Genomic DNA, 22517 nt, shown 5'->3' on the forward strand with positions numbered 1-22517 from the left:
CGAAGTACCAACCCCAAGATAACTTAGAATGGGGTTAGACGCATGGGGTTGGGTTTGGCGTTTCTTGTATGATAGTCATTACAAGAAAGTCTGTTTCAAAACTTTGCAAGGAGGGCACAGAATCATGAGGTCAGTTCGGAAATTGTTAAGTCTGGGTCGTCTGAACTACTATTCACCACTTCGTAATAACCTCAATGTACAGAAATTTTTCAAAGATCCAATTATTAAACGATGGCATGATACTGTTATGTCCGAGCTCGGTGATTTTTATTCTTCAACTGGTATAGCCTCTTTAGAAGATCGTAAAAAGCGGTATGAATTAGAAGGGGGAATTTCCATAAATATGTGCAAATCCGGGATTTTCTAAATAAGAAAGGTGGCGGTCCAATAGGCTTTGCCAACAAGAATATAATAGATCATTTAAGAATGAATAAAGCTTTATCTATTGGAGGTGTGTATACCCTTTTCAACTCATTAATGCACGATCAATAAAGTTGAAAGCGGAGATAGGAATACCGAAAAATCTATTTTTTCGCTCAGCAGATTTAGCACAAAAAAATTTAATACCAGCCCGCCTCCAGGCTCAATATTACAAATCTTGCTTTTCGCTATATTATACCCCAAAAAAGATTGCCAAATGGGGGACTGGGAGAGGAACCCTATGTCCCCGGTGTGCATTATCAGGCAGATCTAAGTCATATCTTTGCCTCCTGTGACGCTCTAAGTAAATTAAAACAAGAGATTTCCAAATTTCTCAAGGAGGTGCTAGTTGACTGCTTCCTCTCTCAGACCTTGATTGGACTTGGAGTGGACCAGGAAATGCGAGGGAAGCCAGGAGAAGAATTTGTGTGTATTGGCATGGTGATACTTTGCTTATGCCTCGCCTCTGCCAGGCTGGATCCGAATCCCCTTGGGTTCCACCAGTGCCTCTCTCGCTTACTTGCAAACTATAATTTCAAAAAAGCCATCTTTGCAAAAACAGGACTGCGCTCCCGAACTAAAGGCTAAAAAATGTGGGCAACGTTGACCAGATGGATCAAGAAGAATGGGTAAGCTGTAAAGCCCATCTTTACTTTTTTATTTTACATGGCTTTTTACAGAGCAAGCATATTTAATTTTTCTTAACAGGCCTGTACAGAAAAATGCTCACTCCAAAAACTCTCAGGGGTATATTATCAAGGGGGTTTATCTCCGCTTTTTTGGCTTTAAAAGCCAAGAAAGCGGAGATAAAATTATCTCCCTATTTCCTAGCTTTCGCTAACACCAGTTAGCGACAGCTAGTAGGAGATAGCGACCATCTTGGGCCCCACTTTGCATGTCAGTGATATTTATCACTAATGACATGCAAAGTGGGCGTGCCAAGATGTTAGCGACTGGAAACAGTCGCTAACATCGCTATCTCCTATTACCAACTTATGGAGATATTCGCGCTAAGCGCGAATATCTCCAAAAGCTAACACCTGCCCTGAGCAGTTCTTAGCCATGTTATCCAATGGGAGGTGGATAACATGGCTAAGAGCATTAGCTCGGTAATGCATGAATATCGCTGACTTTTCAGCGATATTCATGCATTACGGCCGATTTTTATCGCATTTACGATAAACCTTGGTAATACCAAGGTTTATTTGCGATAAAAATCGCCGCAGCTCAGCGGTAAATTTTTGTCTCTAACCAAGCAATAGCGATAATTATCGTAATTGCTTGGTAATATGCCCCGTAGAGACACAGCGGCTACCGAAAATGATTTACTACTTAAAAGATTTTTCCTCCCACCCCTCCTAACGTCCGTCGCTTTTTCATTGCATTCACACAAAGGGGCTAAAAGCTAAATTAAAATACACTGTCATCCTACCGTATATGAGAGCTTGGCGGAAATCGGTCAGTTCTCGTAGAACAGTGTACGGTATGCCTTCTAGGTCAAACTTTCCACAGATCATAAACCTTCAAGCATACAAGGCTGAGTCAGATGGAGCAATATCTCGGTAGGCGATACCTCCCCACCCACTTTGACGTTTTACCAGAAGCGGGAATACATTTGGTAACACCAGCAGACGCGTCAGAAAGCACATTGTTGACTGCCTCTCAGCTTCCACCTTTGGGACCACAATATCTTGAGTGCTCCGTCTTGGCTCAATGGAGATGGAGTTGATGCTGTCACATTGATATGGTGGTATCAGGCGCGCAACACCCATTGGGCTCACGGGGCTTCAGCCCCCCCGTCGTGTGTGCCAGCCCGGGCTGACACAGCTTTGCAGGCTGGCGGCCATCTAATTGCAGCCGCACCCGAGTGCTTAACAGGTCTTTAAAAGACCATTTACGTGTAAATTAAGTGTTTGATGTGTTTTCACCCCTTCTTTCAGTCACTTTCAGTCTATGGTAGGAAGGATTAGGCCCCCCCCCCACCGAAAAAAAATTCAGCCCCCCCGAAATTCGGCTCTAGTTGCCCGCCTGGGTGGTATAGTTATGTATATAGAAATGGGGAGGGTGATGCCCTTGGATCATAGTGACTGAACACTGACCTCACTGGAAAAAGTTCTGATTTACGGTTCAGTCAGTTGTCTCATGTTATGTTAAGTTTTATTTCTATAGCGCACGGCTACTCAATGAGAGTGTCCCGGCGCTTTACTTAGGCAGCTCAGTGTAAAAAAACATAACACCATAAAACAAAACCAAACAGGGGAAAGAAAGACCTACTAAAGGTTAAAAAGCCAGGTCTTAAAGCTTTTCCTGAACAGGAGCAGATTAGGTGTGCGCCGCAAGGCCAGGGGCAAGGTGTTCCGCAACTGAGGGACCCTCAAACTAAAGGAGCGACCTCAGGTACGGGCCTTCCTCACTCGGGGGACCACGGCCAAAAATAGAGATTCCGACCGCAGGGATCGAACCGGGCGATAAAAGACGAGCCTGCGCTGTAAATACCTTGCTCCAGAGCCAAAAAGCGCTTTGTGAGCCAGGGTCAACGCTTTAAACATAATCCGCTTCCGGATGTGCAGCCAATGAAGCGACTGTACCAACCCGGATGCTCTCGCTCGCCTATGGAGGCCGAAAATGGCGCGAGCCGCAGAGTTCTGCACAACCTGCAGCCGCTGAACAAGATAGTCCGGAAGACCTTAATAAAGGACGTTAGCATAGTCCAGTCTGGAGCCAATTAAGGCTTGCACAGTGATCTTTCTATGCTCTTCTGTGAGCAGAGGTAGGAACTTCCGGAGCATCTTAAGAATGCCAAAGCAGGTGCCCGTCAAACCAAGAATATGTGATCTCATACAGAGGACAAAATGAGCGCAATCGGACAGGAGCGATGTGCCCTTTCTTTTGAATGTATTAAAAAGAGTTCCCCAACTTTTAGTGAGAAGACATCCGCCCAGGGAGGGTTAGTTCCGATAGTTTCAATGCTTCAGTTGACATGTCAGGAAGGGAGACCCCTGTGCTGTGAAACCTAAGGCGGGCAGACGCCAAAACAAGAAACAATCCAGGGTGCCTGCTTTCCTGAAGAAATATAAAGGTGAGCAACTGGTTAATCTGAAAATGTAAAGGGTGCTTGGAAATTTGTAATGGCTTTAACTGATAGAATCACTTGAAGCTTCCTGATAACACAGAATATTGTGTGGTAGTGCAAGGAGTTCCCAGCGGAGCTGTGAAGTACGTGCTTTAACCCCTCCCACGCTTGTGACGGAACCGCTCCGTCACGCCCCTCTGGTTGGCTGTGCTGGTGACGGAGCGGTTCCGTCACGACCCGCTCGCCGCACCTGCCCGGCGCCGATTTTGCGCCTTTGCGGCACGTTCTATTGAGCGGGCGGGGCCGTGACGGAACCGCTCCGTCACAAGCACAGTCCACCCGAGGGACGTGACGGAGAAGTTCAGTCACAAGCGTCGGAGCGCCGCGTGGCCCCCCCCGCCCCTTAGCGCTGCGGCCTAATTGCCGTCACAGCGAAAGGGTTAAGGGCCAGTTATATAACAAATGGCACTATGTACAGTCTGGGTATTACTGAAATCAATATTTTGGAAGCACCGTTTTATCTTATACCCTTTTGCGCATTTCGAGCAGCCCATCTTATAGTGTGTGTAATGCAAGTTTAAAATACATATTCACAGTGCTTTCTGTCACAGGCAAGGACCTTGTAGCACTAAAAATACACAAGTCACTATTATCCAGTGTGCCATACAAAATGCAGGCCCAGATTTATCGAAATATTGCATTGCCCTTGCGCCACGCAGGGTGACGCAAGGCAAACGCAATCCTGAAGTCATATTTACTGAGCCATGCAAAGCCACGGTGGCTTGGTAAATCTGGAGCGACACAAGGATGCTCATGTCGCTGCCTGTATTACTCTGAATCAGAAAGGCATCACATGGGTGGAGAGAGGATCTTCACATGCATCCATCGATGCTTTATGTCCCTTTTCCAGATTCACCAAGAGTAGTAAACTTGAGAATGTGTCAAACTTGTATGCCTTCCCGATAGTGGCACATTGAGGAAAACAATATCCGTATATCCTCGTCGTTTCCTCTTTCTGAGTGTGCTGCACAATGCAACACACTAAAAAGAGGAAAACACCTCCAAGGAATGTTTTTGTGCAGGAAGATGTCCCTTCCTACACAAAACCAATTCTGACTGCATCGCAGGCACCCTTGCACCTTGATACAAGAGTGCCTATGTTGGTGCTAGGCAGCGCGGAGGGTTCTGGCGCAGGGAGATAGCAGGAATGCGCCTTTTGTTAGTAAATGTGATGCATTCCTGCGGTCTCAATTGAGCACACCGCGGAGCAGAAAGTTGTCTTGCACTGTGCGCTGCATCAAATAATGATACATCTGGCCCTTAATTCTGTAGCTCTCTGGCTACAGACACGGACCTCTACCGTTCATTAACTAATAGAGGTTAGATAAAGTACTAGTGCCTTTCCCACTGATTAACTTAACTTTTATTTATTTTTCAATTAAGCTGCACGTTATTTCATATGTAATTACAAGAAGGTGAAAGACCAAAAATTGTACGGAATGTTTTTTTTTCTCACACCTTTGACCCTGCCCCTACCTTCACTGACCCCCACCCCCACGGCATGCAGCATCACAGTTCCCATATTTTCTAAGTAGTTCGACCTCCTCGGTCCATTCTCCCTGCAAAGCAGGTCATCTGAATTACTTACAACTTTAGGCCTACACTGTAGGGGGTTACAATCCCATCAATCTTATCTTATTCTTTCTCTTGTGGATGAAGTGGCAGAGCAGTTCTTGGTATCCTTTGAGGAGCTCATGTTCCCTTTCATGCAGATCTTAGTGGACTTTGTTCTGCAAGTCTTCCTTGGAAGGGCATTGGAGGCTAACCCATAGGCCTTTTCCAGTTGTTTCTTGAAATGCTTCATGAATAGACAGATCTCGAACCACGGACGTCACCAGTGACAATGACGAGATGTAAACAAGTACTCCGCCAATCCTTATGAATATGAGATTGCAGAAAGGGAACACTATAGAATCCAGAATTATGCACTTGTATGTATCATGCTGGCTTCACATGGCTTTCTGGTAGGGCTTAAGAATGTCCAGCAGCAGGGAAGTCAGTCAGTAAGTAAAAGTTTAGCAAATATGGCCATAAAAGAGTAGCGGCGATAAACATAGTTAAAACTATGATACAAATACTGTCAGTATAATAAAATAGAAACCAGTCAGGACTGACAATTTACCCTTATACTTTTGGCTACACTGGTCAAATAGCAAGACATAAAAAGCAGCATTGGACATACGATTAAAAACAGAAAAAGATGCACTAAGAACAGTTCAAGGCAGACGATTTTGCCAATATCTTACTCTCGCTTCTAATCCTCCGGGCATGCGTGCGCTATTGTTATTGTTAACTGGGGTTTATATAGCGCCAAATCATCGTCAGGTCTCTAGGTGCTCATGACAGATGACACTAACAACAACTGAGTAAATGTACAGAAAGTACATATGTGACAGCATTATTTAAATAGGGACGAAAGCTTCCCTGAACAGGAGTGTTTTCAACGACTTCCTAAAGTGCAGAAGATTTACTTCTCTACGGAGAGACTCCGGTAGTTTGTTCCACATCTGTGGGACCAGAACAGAGAAAGATCTCCCTCCCTTGGTTGCCAGTTTGAATCGAGGACAGGACAACAATTGGGAGTTAGAGGACCTAAGCGTTCGTTTGGGATTATAGACCCCGAGACGTTCTTTAATATAGGCAGGCGCTTGCCCATAGATTGCCTTATGGGCAGTACATAAACTCTTAAACTCCACCCTTTGCTTTATGGGGAGCCAATGTAGCCTGCGCAATAATGGGGAGGCATGGGTCTATCTAGGTAGTCTGAAATTTAATCGCGCTGCATCATTCAAAGTTACCTGCAAGCGATTAGTCAGGATTTTTGGCAGACCTAAATAGAGCGCGTTCCCATAATCTATCCTTGAAATTATTGTGGCCGAGACAATGGTACGGAGCCTGGTTAAAGAAAGTAGGGGGACTAGCTTGCGTAGCTGCCTAATTAAGTTAGTACAGGTCCCAACAACAGAAGATATCTGGCTAGCCATTGTCAGCTCATGGTCGATCTTAATACCAAGGCTTTTTACATTGGGACACAGTTTCGGGGTGGGGCCAAGTTCCTGGGGCCAGAACAAATCGCTCCAGGGCGAGGCAGCAGTTGATACCACCAAAACCTCAGTTTTTTCCGGATTTATCTTCAGCAAGTTTGCCGTCATCCAACTGACCGCATATCCAAGTATATTCTGGGCCTGGGTCTGTGCAGATGCCGTACTGTCAATACTCAGTAACAACTGAGTATCGTCGGCATAATTAAAAATTCTGCAGCCCATGCTTGCCAAAGAATCTATCAGTGGTTGCAGGTAAAGATTGAACAAAAGTGGGGACAATGCAGAGCCCTGTGGGACTCCGCACTCAAGAGTACCCACCTCAGATATACAATCCCCCAATTGAATCCTCTGAGTCCTCCCCAAAAGAAAGGATTTTAGCCACCGATGGGCTAGGTCCTTTATCCCAAACGTGGACAGTCTGTCCAGAAGCAGGGCATGGCTGACAGTATCAAATGCCGCTGACAGATCTAAAAGTATCAGGGCACTTGGTTTCTTACTGTCGGCCATGCCTCTGAGCTCATCCAGCACCGAGAGCATCACCAACTCGGTGCTGTGATGTGCACGGAACCCTGCTTGACGCTCATGGAGTAGATGGTGTAATTCCAGGAATGAAGACAGGGACTTCAGCACATGTTGTTCCAGAATCTTGGACAAAAAAGGCAGCTGGGATATTGGCCTATAGTTTTTTAGAATAGCCGGGTCAGCCCCCGGCTTTTTTAATCAAGGGCTTGACTCATGCTTCTTTAAAGCTAACTGGTAGAAGGCCGGTATCTAACGAATTGTTAAGGAGGGAGATAATGTGGTCCTCTAGAACAGGGATCGCCAGACAAAAGACACCGGGGGGGCATGGGTCCGCCGGGGAACCTGACTTGGTTCTACTCATAAGCTGCCCAAGGGTTATAGAATCTATACCTGGAAACCTAGAGATGGTGAATTTCGGGGAAGCTTGAGAGACCTGTAATGAGGAGGGACCACTGGAGGTACTGTTCTTAATATCAGAAAGAATGGTTACCACTTTCTTGAGAAAGTAACGTTGAAAGGTATTACAATCTATCGTTATTTCTGATTTTTCTTCTTTCTTGCTCAGTTCTTTTAGAATTTTAAAAGTTTCTTTCTGAATATTGTCTGCATTATTTATACGGGTTTCATAATATTCACCTTTTGCTAACAAAATGAGCTTTTTATGTAATTCAGAGATATTTTTTACTGTTCCCCATCTATGCAGTCTTTTGTTTTCCTCCAGCATCTCTCAAGATGGCGAAGCTTTCTTTTGTGTTCCCTCAAAGGAGGGGTAAACCATGGGGCCCCTTTTCCAACACCCTTTATTTTCTGTACCCTTTCAGGTGCTATCTGGTCAATGGCCTGGCTAAGATTCCGCGTTATAACCTTATAATCCTGGTCTAGATCACCATAAGAGGCCAGTGGTTGCATATATTTAGGAAGGACATCAGTTAAGGCTTTAGAGTCAACTTTTTTCCATTGACGTACTTTTTTGGTTTTTAGGGGTAGTTGGAACAAGTAACTGTCAATAGGGATGTCACAATAGAGTAGATGATGGTCAGACCAAATGCAGGGTAGAATATTCGTAAGGACCACCTCTGGATCAGCGGTCCAGATTAGGTCAAGGGTGTGACCCTTAATATGCGTTGGAGCTTCTACAAGGTGTTCAAGGCCCAGTGAAGTCATAAAGGTCTCCAACTGTCGAGTTGTCAAATCTTTACGGAAACTATCCCAGTGGACATTAAAATCTCCAGTTACCAAGACTTTTTTATATCGAGTACAGATATCGGAGATGATAGGGGCAAATAAATCATTGAACACTGAAGTACATTTTGGCGGGCGATAGACAGTGAGAACAATAAGGCAAGTATTATTCAAGGTGATCTTCACTCCAAGTATATCCGCTGAATCTACTGTTTCAGCCATTAATTTAATGACTGTTAAATGTTTTTTAAACAGAATAGCTTCCCCCCCCCCCCACCGAGCATTATCAGCACGATTGTGCCAAACGACGTCGTATCCATTTGGGAGAGCTGCTATAATATCGGGTAATGAATTATCGCCTAGCCACGTCTCTGTAAGGGTTAGGACGTCTATATCCTCATCCTGAAGAAGAGTAAAAATCTCAAGGTGCTGTTTTTGAAGCAACCTTGTATTCAGGCTAGTAAGCTTCAGAGAGGGCGAGTGAGTAATGGACCTGCAACTAAGGGGTCGTAGGATGTTAGTCTCCTTTAATTTAGTCAGAATAGTTGAATTTAGAGTCTGCCTACCTGAGTCTAATAGCTGTAGCTCTCTAGATGAATATGTCAGCCGCCCGCCAGGGTTACTGGCGCCTGGGCCCGATCGTGCGCAGACGGGCAAGACTCTGGCGCAACTCTGGCTCGACTCTGGCGTGAACGCGGCGTGAATGCGGCGTGTCACCGCTGCGCGTCTTCATGACAGGTTTTTGTAGGGGACTGGTAATCACGCCTGAGCACTACAGTGCTCACAAGATGGCGCCGTGAAACCTCCCAAAAGTACCCCCAAGATGGCTGCGAAGGATGTAAATGCTGGCTACAGACCCGCTAAAGCAGCGGTGATTATGCCAATTAAAGTGCAAGAATGCGCTACAATATGGGATTAAAACCAGGGGTTAACAACGAAAAAGAAAAAAGAAAATTTAGACAAAATAGGTATTTAAAATTTACAGTTGCACACAGAACTCGCCCCAGGCGCAGGATACTCAAAATGCGCTGCGAGGTCTGAGAGGCCTTGTCAAGCTATACAAATCCCCCAATCAAATCAAATCAAATCCTAAAAGAGTGACAAATAAAGCCAATAGTAGAATGACAGAACGTTTCAGAGTTCAGGCACTGCAAGAGTTTAAGACTTTGACTAGCTGGTTTACAGTATGTAGAGCGTAAAAAGGGACGGAGAAATTAGGTTCTGGGAACAGTGTAAAAGCTACAAAAAAAACAAAGTGCTTAATGGATTGTTGAATAATTATTTTGTCATTGGCACAGCAGGGCGAGGAAAGAAACCAGCTGCCCTGCTGGGGGAAGGCAGCCAAAAAGTGAACATTACACATCGTAGAATGTGTTAAATAAAACCTGTGCTCCTGGTTAGGAATCCGAACTAAATATGTCTCAACCCGCTCAGGTGAGATAATGTCCATGTGGTAGCATACAGTGTCCATCACCTGCGTCTTGTTAGACCTTTTTAGATTGAGGATTATTTGAAAGAGGGAGCATATCGAAGTCTTTGTATTGCTATTAATCTCACTGGGGGAATGAAAGAGATGTGGAACACTCAGAACTTGGAAAGATTTTCTGATGTTGAAAAGATTTTCTGCTGTAAGCTAATCAAGCAATGTTATTTTCATGATCTAAATTAATACAATCAGATAGGAGAAGGGGGAAAGTAAGAGAATGGGGAACTCCAGATTTTAACCCACAATAGGAGGGGTGCCAGTTTGATCACGTCTTCGATGTATGGGCGCCCAATCTCAGTGTGGGCGATGCTTTTAAGGACTGCCAGCAATCTGGAAAGACATTTTTTTCGGCAGCTATTAAGGGGCCCCAATTCGTACACCCCTAGACTCCCGCCCCATTAGTACCCAGGGAGAGATAGTTTGCTTTATAAAGGGAGATAAGATCTTCGATTGGTTTTTGTTTGAGTTTCCTGAATCCAGTCAGATTGCAAAAGACAACATATGTGCTATTGTGCTTGTGTCAGAGCACTACGTGTAACTGCAAGTCACTTATTTGTATTTTATGTTGACAGCTCAAAGGGTTACTGCTTTTGGTGCAGAGACCCTTGTGCTACTTGTAGATCAAAAGATATGATCCTAGTAATATAGCGCATTGAGTTATGATCCAGTCTCAAGGAGCCACATTCAAACTGCAAAGCTTAAGTTTAGAACCTTTTTTTCTCAATCTTTTGTTACTCTGAGGTCTTTGGCTGGTAATAAAGACTTATTAGTACAGACAACCCAAGCCATTCAGACCTGTAGACACCACACACATTTTAAACTATTACTTTATATGACCCCAGGCCAGAGGCTTTTAACATGTAACAATACAAGTATGGATGACGCGATTCCAATTTTTTGTATCTGTCATGGTCTTATGCAACATCCTATATACAGACTAAAACAATTGTATGATTCAAAGCCTCTGTATAACATATGTGTGCTGTAGAGCAGCATCAGGGTCAATCCAGGTCCCAGAAAGGCTGAGACGCGAACAAAAGGAGAGTTCTTGTTCATTTAAGTAAGGCATTTGCATTTGGCCCAGCCCGAAATGAAAATAAGAAACCTCCCTCACCCACCACAGCACGCCAGGGGACAGATTTATTAAAGTGTAACACAACACAGCATCCTTTACATAATGCATGTGTTGCGCTGCACACAACATAGTGTAAAGGTGTATGCCGTCTAGCATTGGTTTTGTACTATAAGTGTATGCTTCCAGTACCAAATATTGCGCTAAGTTATTTTTTTAATTCCTCTAAAGTACCGTACCACTCAAACAAATGTTGAAATGGTAGGAGATATTAAAACATTTCTCCTGTAGGAGGATTAATTTCTCGATGCTAAACCAGGTTAGAGAATCTCTGTGGAAGCAGCTTTGCATCAAAATAGTAGGTGGCGAAAGTCCAAGTCCCACTCATGAAACACCTATTTGAATCAATGATGCAGACAGAGTGCTAAACAAAGGCAACTTTCCAGCAGAAAAAAAATGTTTGCTCTGGAAAGTAAATATATTATCAAGATTTTGCGCCACTTTGCATGATTTTGCGGCATATGAAAGTCTTGAACAATCTGTCCCATGGAGAGGGCACTTTTCATTGTGCGCATTCATGAACTGACTGCTTGATAGTGTGTAAAAGGCAGCTTTAATGAAACAGGTGCACAGTCAGAGGCGCAACTAGAGCCAAATTTCAGGGGGGGCTAAGAAAAAATGTCGGGGGGGGGTGCTGAATCTTTACTCAATAGGTAGAGTGGAGCTGCAGGGGCTCTCAGAACGGGTGAAACAACAGCAAGGCCTCATTAACAAGCAAATGGTATTTTAAAGACCTGTGAAGTGCTCAGGTGCGGCTGTGTGTGTGCGCCTGGGAAGCTGTCTCATCCAGGGCTGCCACACACGAGGAGGAGGGGCAGAAGCCCTTTGAGTCCAATGGGTATTGCGCGCCTGTGCACAGTTAATAGCAAAACCTTGGCTAAAACCTTACATACTAAATCAATCTGTCCTTGCTATCTATCTTGTAACTATCCAAACCTAGCTCCACTAAACAACCCTTCTTCACAAAGCATACTAAACAAGCATTTGCAATGCAATAGGTCTCGCATTAGGAAAGTTTGAGCTATTGGCAATGTAAATGACACATTTTTTATTTATGTGTTGGTTTTGAAAATAGCGAAATTAATAGCTTTGTCATCTACAATGCCAAGAGTTATAACTTTCGCAACTGTGACACCTATAGCATTTGTAATGCAATATGTGTTGTATTAACGTGACTTAGATGTATTGATATTACAAATAACAATGGCTTTTAATTTTTTTAAATAATTAATACTTACATAAAAGTTATTGTAATTTATAATGGCAATAGCTTATACTTTTATAAATAACTTTTGTGAAGATTATGTTCAGTGTATTTTATTGTGACGAAAATCCAAGAACAGAAGTGAAATATTAACATATTTTTGTGACATTTGTAATAAAGCTTGAAACATTGAAAGAACATATTTGAACCAGTTGTTGTTCAATGGTAGCACAGATTGATGCTGTGGTGGCGACGAGTGATGTTGTGGTGGCGACGAGTGATGCTGTGGTGGCGACGAGTGATGCTGTGGTGGCGACGAGTGATGCTGTGGTGGCGACGAGTGATGCTGTGGTGGCGACGAGTGATGCTGTGGTGGCGACGAGTGATGCTGTGGTGGCGACAAGTGATGCTGTGGTGGCGACAAGTGATGCTGTGGCGTTCAGTGATGCTGTGGTAGTGCATAGTGATGTTGTGGTGCCCCTGAGTGATGCTGTGGTGATGCGATAGATAGATAGATGGATAGATAGATAGAGGGAGGGCGATAGATAGAGGGTGGGCCATAGATAGATAGATAGAGGGAGGGCCATAGATAGATAGATAGATAGGATGGCGATAAATAGAGTGAGTGCGATAGTTGTTATGCTATGTTTTGTTATGATATGCCATGCTATGCTATGCTTTGTTATGCCATGCTGTTTTGTTATGCTGTTTTGTTATGCTGTGCTTTGTTATGCTATGCTATGTTTTGTTTAGCTATTCTATGTTTTGTTATGCTATGTTTCGTTGTGTTTTGTTATGCTATGCTGTTTTGTTATGCTATGCTATGCTTTATTTTGTTATGCCATGCTATGTTTTGTTATGCTGTTTTGTTGTGTTTTGTTATGCTATGTTTTGTTATGCTGTGCTTTGTTATGCTATGGTTTGTTTAGCTATGCTATGTTTTGTTATGCTATGCTATGCTTTGCTTTATTTTGTTATGCTATGCTATGTTGGACTATGTCGTTAAGCTATGCTGTTGTGCTTTGTTATGCTAGGTTTTGTTATGCTATGTTTTGTTATGCTATGCTATGCTTTGTTTGTTACGCTAGGTTATGCTATGCTGTGCTGTTTTGTTATGCTGTGCTATGTTTTGTTATGCTGTGCTATGTTTTGTTATGCTGTGCTATGTTTTGTTATGCTGTGCTATGCTTTGTTTTGCTATGCTTGGCTATATTTTGTTGTGCTATCTTTTGTTGTGTTTTTTATGCTATGCTGTTGTGTTTTGTTAAGCTATGCTTTGTTACGCTAGGTTTTGATTAGTTATGCTATGTTTTGCTATGCTTTGTATGTTATGCTATGCTGTTTTGTTATGCTATGCTATGTTTTGTTATGCTATGTTTTGTTATGCTTTGCTTTGTTATGCTATACTATGTTTTGTTATGCTATGCTATGTTTTGGTTTGCCATGCTATGTTTTGGTTTGCTATGCTATGTTTTGGTTTGCTATGCTATGCTTTGCTATCCTGGTGTGTGGTTGTGTGTGTGTGGGGGGGTTATGTGTGTGGGGGGTTGTGTGTGTGTGTGGGGGGGTTGTGTGTGGGGGGGTTGTGTGTGGGGGGGTTGTGTGTGGGGGGGGTTGTGTGTGGGGGGGGTTGTGTGTGGGGGGGTTGTGTGTGGGGGGGTTGTGTGTGGGGGGAGTGGTTGTGGGGGAGTGGTTGTGGGGGGAGTGGTTGTGTGTGGGGGGGTTGTGTGTGGGGGGGATTGGGGGGTGTGGGGGGTGTGTGTGTGGGGGTTGTGTGTGGGGGGTTGTGTGTGTGGGGGGGTTGTGTGTGGGGGTTTGCATGTGTGTGTGGGGGGGGGTTGTGTGTGTGTGGGGGGCTTGTGTGTTGGTGTGTGTGGGGGTTGTGTGTGTGGGGTTGTGTGTGTGGGGTTGTGGTTGTGGGGTTGTGGTTGTGTGTGGGGGTTGTAGATGTGTGGGGTTGTGTGTGGGTTGTGGTTGTGTGTGTGGGGGGTCCTGTGTGTGGGGTTGTGTGTGTGGGGTTGTGTGTGCGTGGGGGTGGGTTCTGTGTGGGGGGTTGTCTGTGGGGGGGGTTGTCTGTGGGGGGGTTGTCTGTGGGGGGGTTGTCTGTGTGGGGGGTTGTCTGTGTGGGGGGTTGTCTGTGTGGGGGGTGTGTGTGTGGAGGGTTGTGTGGGGGGGGTTGTGTGTGGGGGGGGGTTGTGTGTGGGGGGGGGGGTTGTGTGTGGGGGGGGGGGTTGTGTGTGTGGGGGGGTTGTGTGTGGGGGGGTTGTGTGTGTGGGGGGGTTGTGTGTGTGGGGGGTTGTGTGTTATGTGTGTGGGGTTGTGGTTGTGTGTGGGGGGGTTGTGTGGTGTGGGGTTGTTTTGTGGTTGTGTGGGGGGTTTGTGTGTGGGGGGGTTTGTGTGTGGGGGGGTTTGTGTGTGGGGGGGTTTGTGTGTGGGGGGGTTTGTGTGTGGGGGGGTTTGTGTGTGGGGGGGTTTGTGTGTGGGGGGGTTTGTGTGTGGGGGGTTTGTGTGTGTGGGGTTGTGTGTGGGGGTTGTGTGTGTGGGGGTGTGTGTGTGTGGGGGAGGTTGTGTGTCAAAACCTAAAGAGAGGTGTGTGGGGTTGGTGGGTAATATTCCTATATGATGAGTGAATATATTGTTATGCTATGTTCATTTAGCACCCTCAGATTGAGCTGTGGTGCCTACAGGCTGCTAGTACTTATTTTTTAAACTTTTTTTATAAAGTGCCAAATTAGTTATTGGATCACAAGTTTGAATAGTGAGTGCTGTGAGGTCCAACACAAACATTACAATAAATGGTGGTGGAAGGGAGCATCACAGTAATGTCTCCTGGAGTAGAAAGCTTTTCAGCGAGTCGAGAAGTCAAAATCAAAGGAGGGGCGCTGAATGTCAGGGAGTGGGCGGGCTTATGACGGTGCAGAAAAAAGAACAATCAGTTACAAAAAAGGAGGAAAGCTGATGAAGGGCAGTTATGGGAGGTTGGAGAAGTTTTTGAAAAGAAATGAAATGTGAATAAACAAAAGAGCGTCAGCAGTGTGATGACGAGTGAGAAGAGAAGTGGGGGCAGTGCGATGAGTAGGGCTAGTAGCAGTGGGAGGAGGAAGGGGAGCAGTAGCACGTGGAGGAAAGGGGAAAAGCAGTGCCACTAGGTGTTGGAGAGCAACAAAGGAGACAGTGGGGGGAACAATGGTTAGTCGGCGGGGTGAGGGAGCAACGGAGGTGCTTGAGACTGACCAGCTGCACGAAGAGGACAAAATTATTAGCAGAACTTTAAAAACCATAACATGCCCCTTGGAAAATGCATTTACAGTGAAGAAATTTGTGAACGTGTTTGGGTTAAGTTTTAAGTGAACTTTACGTTACCCTTCGGTGAAGTTACTGGCCTTCTAGAAGAGAGCCAGGCTGCAGAAAAAAATAAAACAAACGAAAAAGGCTACAAAGGGTCAACGAAGGAACGAGGCAAGTATAAAATAACAAGCTAGGATTTGGGCAACATAGACTATCATAGTGGAGGAGGCTGGGCTTTAGGTCTGGTTGGTGGGAGGGGGAAGAAACAGACACAAGGGTGAGATTAATCAGGGATGAGTGGGTGGACAATTGAGATAATACTGGGCTCCGTGTTATAGTGAAAGCGGGCACCCGTGTTACTGTGAAAGTGGGCGCCTGTGTGGTTATTGAAAGCGGGCGCCCATGTGCTGCCTGAAGTAAGAGAAACTCAATAAAGAAAATAGTGCTTACAAGACTAACAAGCCTTGATGTTTATCTATCATTTACGAAGGACAATAACACAAGCCAATGACAAATGTGGGCGGAGAGTGGGCGGGGCTTCTATTCCATACTCCACTACAACATGTCTCGCAGCGCATGCTCTAGGCTCGACCTAAAAAAGTATGATGCTAACAACCTTACCTGCTGCTATGTTCAAATAATATCCTTTTTTCAATATCCAGCATTTATATTGTACCCAGACTTGGATCATTTCTATTAGTAACAAGCAGTGGCAAAGAAAACTTGTCTGGCTTTTAATGAGCTATCACAAGCAAACAGCATTTATGCAGGCCTTTGTTTGCATGCATTAGCAGGTTAGAGCCAGAACAAGTGACTCTGGCAATGATTCTTGGTTGAGCTTTCTAAGAAATAACTGAATCCATGGTAAGAGTTGGGTACAAAAAGGCAAGACATATTTTGCAAATCACAACAGTGTACAAACGAAAGAGTTAAACTGACGACAAAATAATATAATGGGAAGGCATCCTGGTGCCAGAGACCTCAGTTGACTTGCTTGTAGCATCTCGCTGGTGGGTGACATTTTCAGACACTGAACTCGTTGTCTCGGTTACAGTTACCAACATGCCACACATATTTTGTAAATGTCAGAACTGTTTTATTATGTTTTCATGAAACAATAAAACAATATAGTAAAACAAAAAGAATTGTCTGATGTAGCGGGGTCAATTTGCAAAGTTATGGTCTGAGTAAAATGAGTAAAAGAGTCATAGCATATACTCAAAATATTATTGGAGGTTCTGCTGTGGGTGTCAAGTGTAAGCCCGAAATAAAATGAAAAGTGTCTAGAAGGAAGATACAGAGTTTGAACTGAGGGAGTGAGAAGAGATAGAGTGGAAGGGGAAACAGTGGAGGGTATTGGGAGAGAGGGTTAGGGAGGGACTAGATGTCGAAGGGGAATGGGGAGAGGTTTGGTTAAGGGTTAGGTTGGGCCCCTGGGAGGGATGTAGTTAGTTTTTGTGTGGGTATTTTGTAAGGACAGGTACATAAGGCAGCATAGGTATTGGGGGATTACAGTTGTTTAATGGAGAGTTGAAAGGTGAAGCAGCTCTATGGTGGGAGGTAGTCGGATATGTACGAGTCCATGTACGTGTACGCTGTCACAACAAAGGGGACACCCATCTGATTTGTCAAGTTGCCTGTCAGCTATCTTTTCTTGGATGACTGCCTCCAAACTTAGACTCAATGGAGCGAAGACCGAGATTATGGTCATGGGTCACCCTCTCCCATCTCTGTCCTCCGACCATTGGCCTCCCTGTATGGGGGACCTACCACCCCCAAAGGAGAAAGTTAAGAGTCTTGGGGTTTGGTTTGAGCCCCAACTCACCTTTATGACCCATGCGCAGAAGGTGGCGGGAGGATGCTTTGGATCATTGCGGGCCGTAAGGAAGGTCCTCCCCCTGCTTCCTTTCGAATCAAGAAAACTTCTGATCCAGGGCCTAATCCTGGCCAGATTGGATTATGGCAATGCCCTCCTCCTGGCGGCACCTCTGGCCACGATTAACATCTTACAGCGGGTTCAGAATGCCGCAGCAAGGCTCCTTATGGGAGTCCCCAGATGGGTTTCAGCTAAACCCCTGCTTAGAGCCTTGCACTGGCTCCCAATCCAGGAGCGAATTTCCTTCAAATCACTGTGTATTGCCCATAAATCCCTCCAAGGTAATGGCCCCACAGCCCTCAGGGGACTGATCCGTCCTTACAAAGCCACTCGTGCCCTTCGATCAGATGGAGAAAATCTGGCCGTTACTCCTAGAGTAAGGAAGGCCCGCACGGGAGGTCGTCGCTTTTCGCTGAATGCAGCAAAAAAGTGGAATGCCCTGCCCAGAGCCCTACGGAAGGAATCTTCATACCTTAAGTTCAGAAAACTACTTAAAACTTTCCTTTTCCCCAAAGCTCCCTAATCTTTTCTTCCTCATTCGCTCTGTTATCGACTGTTTTAGCGCTGGGACGCTCAAGGGCAGCCATGCGCTCTATAAATCCAATTCCATTCCATTCCATTCCATTCCAGTTGTGCCCAGATGTTCCACTTCTTTGCTGAATTTGATTGCAAGGTGTTCAGGGAGTTGTCTGCACCTCTGGTGAATTGAATCCATGCCTACCAGGTATGGGTTAATAATTTAGAGAGGCCCTTCCATTCGGCTAAAATGGACTTAAGACTTATTGTTACTAGAATATTTAAGAGGATGTGATTTTCTGTGCTAGTATGTGAGAACCTCAGGGGAGAAGGGGGATAGCCTAGGACAGTGGAAGGGAGGGCAGGTGGCCATTTAGTATGTATGATTCATGATATAGTTATGCTGACCCCAGACAGGAAATCATTAACGAATGAGCAGTCGAGGAGCATATGTTGACGGGCACCCGGGGCTTTTCCACAACTCCAGAAAAAGATTCGTATCTTGGAGTCCGATATTAAATAGTTGGGTGGGAGTCCAGTGGGACATATAAGCAGTCCAATATCTGCATTGTGCTAGTGAGGGGGCTATTTTGTTGGTCGTTAGGTTAGCCCAACTACAGGGCCAGTTTAGGATCATAGTTTGAGGTGAATAATGAGTATTTATTAAGGACACCCATTTATCTTGGATTGGTTACATTAGGGAATTGACTTAGGTTATAAAAAGGATAGAGTTTGGAGGCTAGGTGCCCACCAATCACTACTTTGTTTAGTTTGGACAGAAGATCTGTTATTTTTAGAGGTTTGTGTCTAGCTAAGATGACCTTGAGTTTCAGAAATGTATGAAAGTCAATGCCATCTAAGTTAAAAGTGTGTTTGATGTGAGAGAAGGGTAGATAGAGGATATGAGGGTGTCCCTAAGATTTTGATGAAAAGAATACCTTTTTGTTCCCTGTTCTCACAGTACAGCATTTCCCTTATCTTATTTGATATGTCGTTGTGCCACAGTGAGGCTAACGTAGAGTGCTTCATTTTATTCGTAAGTTTGTTGTTGATTTTCCGGAGGACTTGGGAGGTTCCAGCATGGATAAAGGAGGAGTGTTGTACTATTATCTTTTTAGTCATGAGTAACAACATGAGGGAGAGTGGTAAAGCAAGATTATTTTCAACTGTGAGCCAGGTTGGAGAAACATTTGGTGTGGGGTTAAGCCAGAGGTGTTCTTGTCTAGCTAAGTAGATTTTAGAAATACAAGGGAACACAGTAATATTCTGGGATCTTGAGTATTAACTGTTTCAAGGAACAATGGTCCCTGATAAAAAGGATATTAGTTCGTAGTATACACAAATAGCAATACAATTATGTCTATTTTTATATGTCCTATTGGACATGATATTTAATGTAAGATTTAAAAGAAAAAATTACGAGTGGGAACATAAGTATGACAGATATTTCAGGCAACCACGAGTTTTAGCCAAACAATTTCAACATTAGAACCACTAGAAAGTAAATGAATGGATCCTAGCACATATAGATACAAATATTCATTTATGTCAAGGTGTGGGCAGGAAGTCGACGACGTTTCAATCCCTCTACAAGAATGCAGGGATCGTTTTCAGGACAAGAAAATAGGTGCCGAAGGCAATTGCTGTGGAAACCTCGTGGGATTGAGGAATCACTTGATCAATGGGTTGGGTGGAAAGTCGTGGACGGAGGTACTTGGGCTGATGTGACATGACCAATGTAGGGCAATGGATCTACCACGCAGGTAATTTAGGACGGGAGCAGCGAAGGTCGAATGACGTTCAGGCCAAGGGGATGTCTCTAATTACAATGGAGTAATCTTCCAAAAGTCCTCAATGGGACATTCAGGTCAAAGGGAGTCTTTATAAGGAGGAGTGGCTTGGGGGTGGGCCCATTCCTGCTGCTGATTGGTAGTAGGAATGACTTGCCTTAAGCATAGGGTGCGCACTGCACATGCCGAATTGGTTGGCCACCGACTTGCGAACTTCAGACCGCACCTATATTAGCTGTGAGATGGCTGCAGGCACAGGCTCATATTCTGGAGAGGAGTGCTTTTTTGGCCTGCTCAGACCAAATATTGGCGCTGCTCTCAAGCTAAACAAGGTGAAAGCCAACAACCAGGCTCGTCGAAATTAATTGAATTTAGTACGGAATTGTAAAATGATTAAGAGAAACATCAAAGAGGACGGATTTTACAACTCTCGAGCCTTGCGCTGCCAAGGTCTCCAATTGGCAACAAAGGTGGCATCAAGCGCTACAGACCTGACTTCAAAGGCAGCGCTGGGCCTAGAGGGGGGCGGCACTTCACGAGGGGCTGTGGGAAGGAAACACGGCAGGGACAGGGAGGGGTGAGGAATACATCATCAGGAAAGTCTGTGAGAGAGAAACACGAGGGGCAGAGCGACACAGGGGGCAGCGCTTCACGAAGGGTTGTGGGAAGGAAACACGAGTGGGAGGAGGAATACTTCACCAGGAGAGTCTGTGAGAGAGAAACACGGGGGCAGCACTTCACGAGGGCCTGTGAGAAGGCAACACGAGTGGGGAGGAATGCTTCATCCGGAGAGTATGTGAGAGAAACACGGGTGGCAGAGCGGCGGGGGGGGCAGAGCGACATGAGGGACATGAGGGGCGACGCTTCACGAGGGGCTGTGGGAAGTTAACACGGCAGGGGCAGGGAGGGGGTGAGGAATACTTAATCAGGAGAGTCTGTGAGAGAGAAACACGGGGGCAGAGTGACAGGGGGGGCTTGGAGTGAGAAACACAAGGGCGGAGAGGGGGCGGAGCTTCATGTGGGGCTGTGGGAAGGAAACACGACAGGGAGAGGGTGAGAAACACGGGGGCAGCGCTTCACGAGGGGCTGTGTGAAGGAAACACGAGTGGGGGGGGGAGGAATACTTCACCAGGAGAGTCTGTGAGAGAGAAACACGGGGGAGACAGAGTCACGAAAGACTGTGTGAAGGAACGAAGGTAAGGGCAGAGAGGTGCGGGTGAGGAACACTTCACTAGGAGTCTGTGAGAGAGAAACACGGGGGAGTGACACGAGGGGCTGTGGGAAGGAAACACGGGGAGCGCCTCACGAGTAGCTGTGTGAGGGGAACACGAGAGGGAGGTGGGCTAATACTTCATCAGGAGAGTATATGAGGGAGAAACACATGTGAGGGATAGATCTTCGCGAGAGGCTGGAGGAAGAAACACTAGTGAGTGATAGATCTTCAGGCATGGAGGAGGGACCGAGTAACAGGCTTCTCTGTTTAAGTGCGGGATGAAATTGTTTTCCTGAGGAAGAATAATTCCAAAAGTATTAAGCTAATGCTGAGATTGAGCCACACCCAGGTCTGTGGCAGGGCCGATATAGCAGCCGCCTCACGTTTCCGTCCATGCCACGCTCTGGGAGCTTACAGAGGCTTAGCAACAATTGTATATATATATATATATATATATATATATATATATATATATATATATATAGAGGAGGCGAAGAGGGGTGCATGTCACCCCGTCTAGGAAATGTGTTAAGGGGTTTGGGCCTTAAGTTTGGCGGGTGCCAGCAGATAGTTTCGGGAACCAAGCCTTACTTTATATCATTGTGTTTGATCTTGCGCAAAAGAAACAAGCGCGAGAGGTCCAGCGCAGCAGCGGAGCTGTGGAAGTATCGCACGGGGCCTGAGCTGACTCCAGCTCTCGTGGACTTCCCGAGAGGCCCGTGTGCGGCAGACACAGTCGCGGCTCAGCAGGCCGTGGGAAGGAGAGCCGGGCCTGGCAGGCGAGTGTCGGCTGGAAGCAGCCACGTGATCCCGGGTAAGGAGGAGCTGAGCTCCCCCCAGTGCAACAAACCGAGAGCAGGCAGGGGCAGACAGGCTCAGACCCTGGCTGAGGCTTTGTGAGACAGCGGGGAAGTAATCAAATCGCTGGAGGGTAGAAATAGAACCAGGCGAGGTACGCCGGAGGGTAGAAATGGAACCCAGCGAGGTAAACAAGCGGATAGGAGAGAGTCCCGAGGGTTTCTTGAACTACTGGGGAAAATTAAGTAACAAGTGTGCGCACGCATGTTGCCTCAAGAGGGCCCCGGTCTTACATTTCTTTCTATAATGCAGATAAAGGATCCAAAAAATAACCAGCGCGTGCCTCGCGCTGAAGTTAAAAACAAGCTCAACAAGCTCTCGGCATTGCGTGGTGGGGGGCGGGGGAGCGGCTTCCTTTGAAGTCTGATGCCGAGGCTCAGACAAATGGTGTGCGATGTGGCTGGCGATGTGCACGTGCCTGGCTCAGATGCACTGTACCTAATCCGCAGTTTGGGTAGACTTTTAAAAGCCTTATTATAATCTCGCCAAACAAGCATTGCTACAGCACTGCTGTAGGCGAGACCTAACAAAAACCATTCCAAACTCTCTCTTTCAAACTCTCTGCTTTCCAACCTCGTGCCTACCCCATTGTTGTCATCATGCCTGCAACTCCCCTCCCCCTCAACCCCACGCCACGCCCCCGAAACCTCAACTGTGTCTCAACCTGACCAATGTTTTGCTGCAATAGCGTTTAAATGTATCCACTCCCGCCAAGGCACCGGCTCGTCAACAGCAACAGCATCTGCCTCAATAAAACTAAAAACAGGTGGGGGGGGCTTATTTACAAGCCCCTAGCGCCACGTTGCGTCACTTTTAATACGGGAAAAAGTGACGTACCGGCAGTTCAAGGGGC

General features: G+C 45.7%; 1 protein-coding gene across 1 annotated transcript in view; it reads right to left on the reverse strand.

Annotated features, from left to right (window-relative positions):
• LOC144799580 (C-signal-like) overlaps window positions 1-22517 on the reverse strand; it is a 166830-nt gene that overhangs the window by 143419 nt on the left and 894 nt on the right. The window lies entirely within an intron of this gene.

Source organism: Lissotriton helveticus, chromosome 12, assembly GCF_964261635.1.
Source record: "Lissotriton helveticus chromosome 12, aLisHel1.1, whole genome shotgun sequence".
Classification (NCBI taxonomy): Eukaryota; Metazoa; Chordata; class Amphibia; order Caudata; family Salamandridae; genus Lissotriton; species Lissotriton helveticus.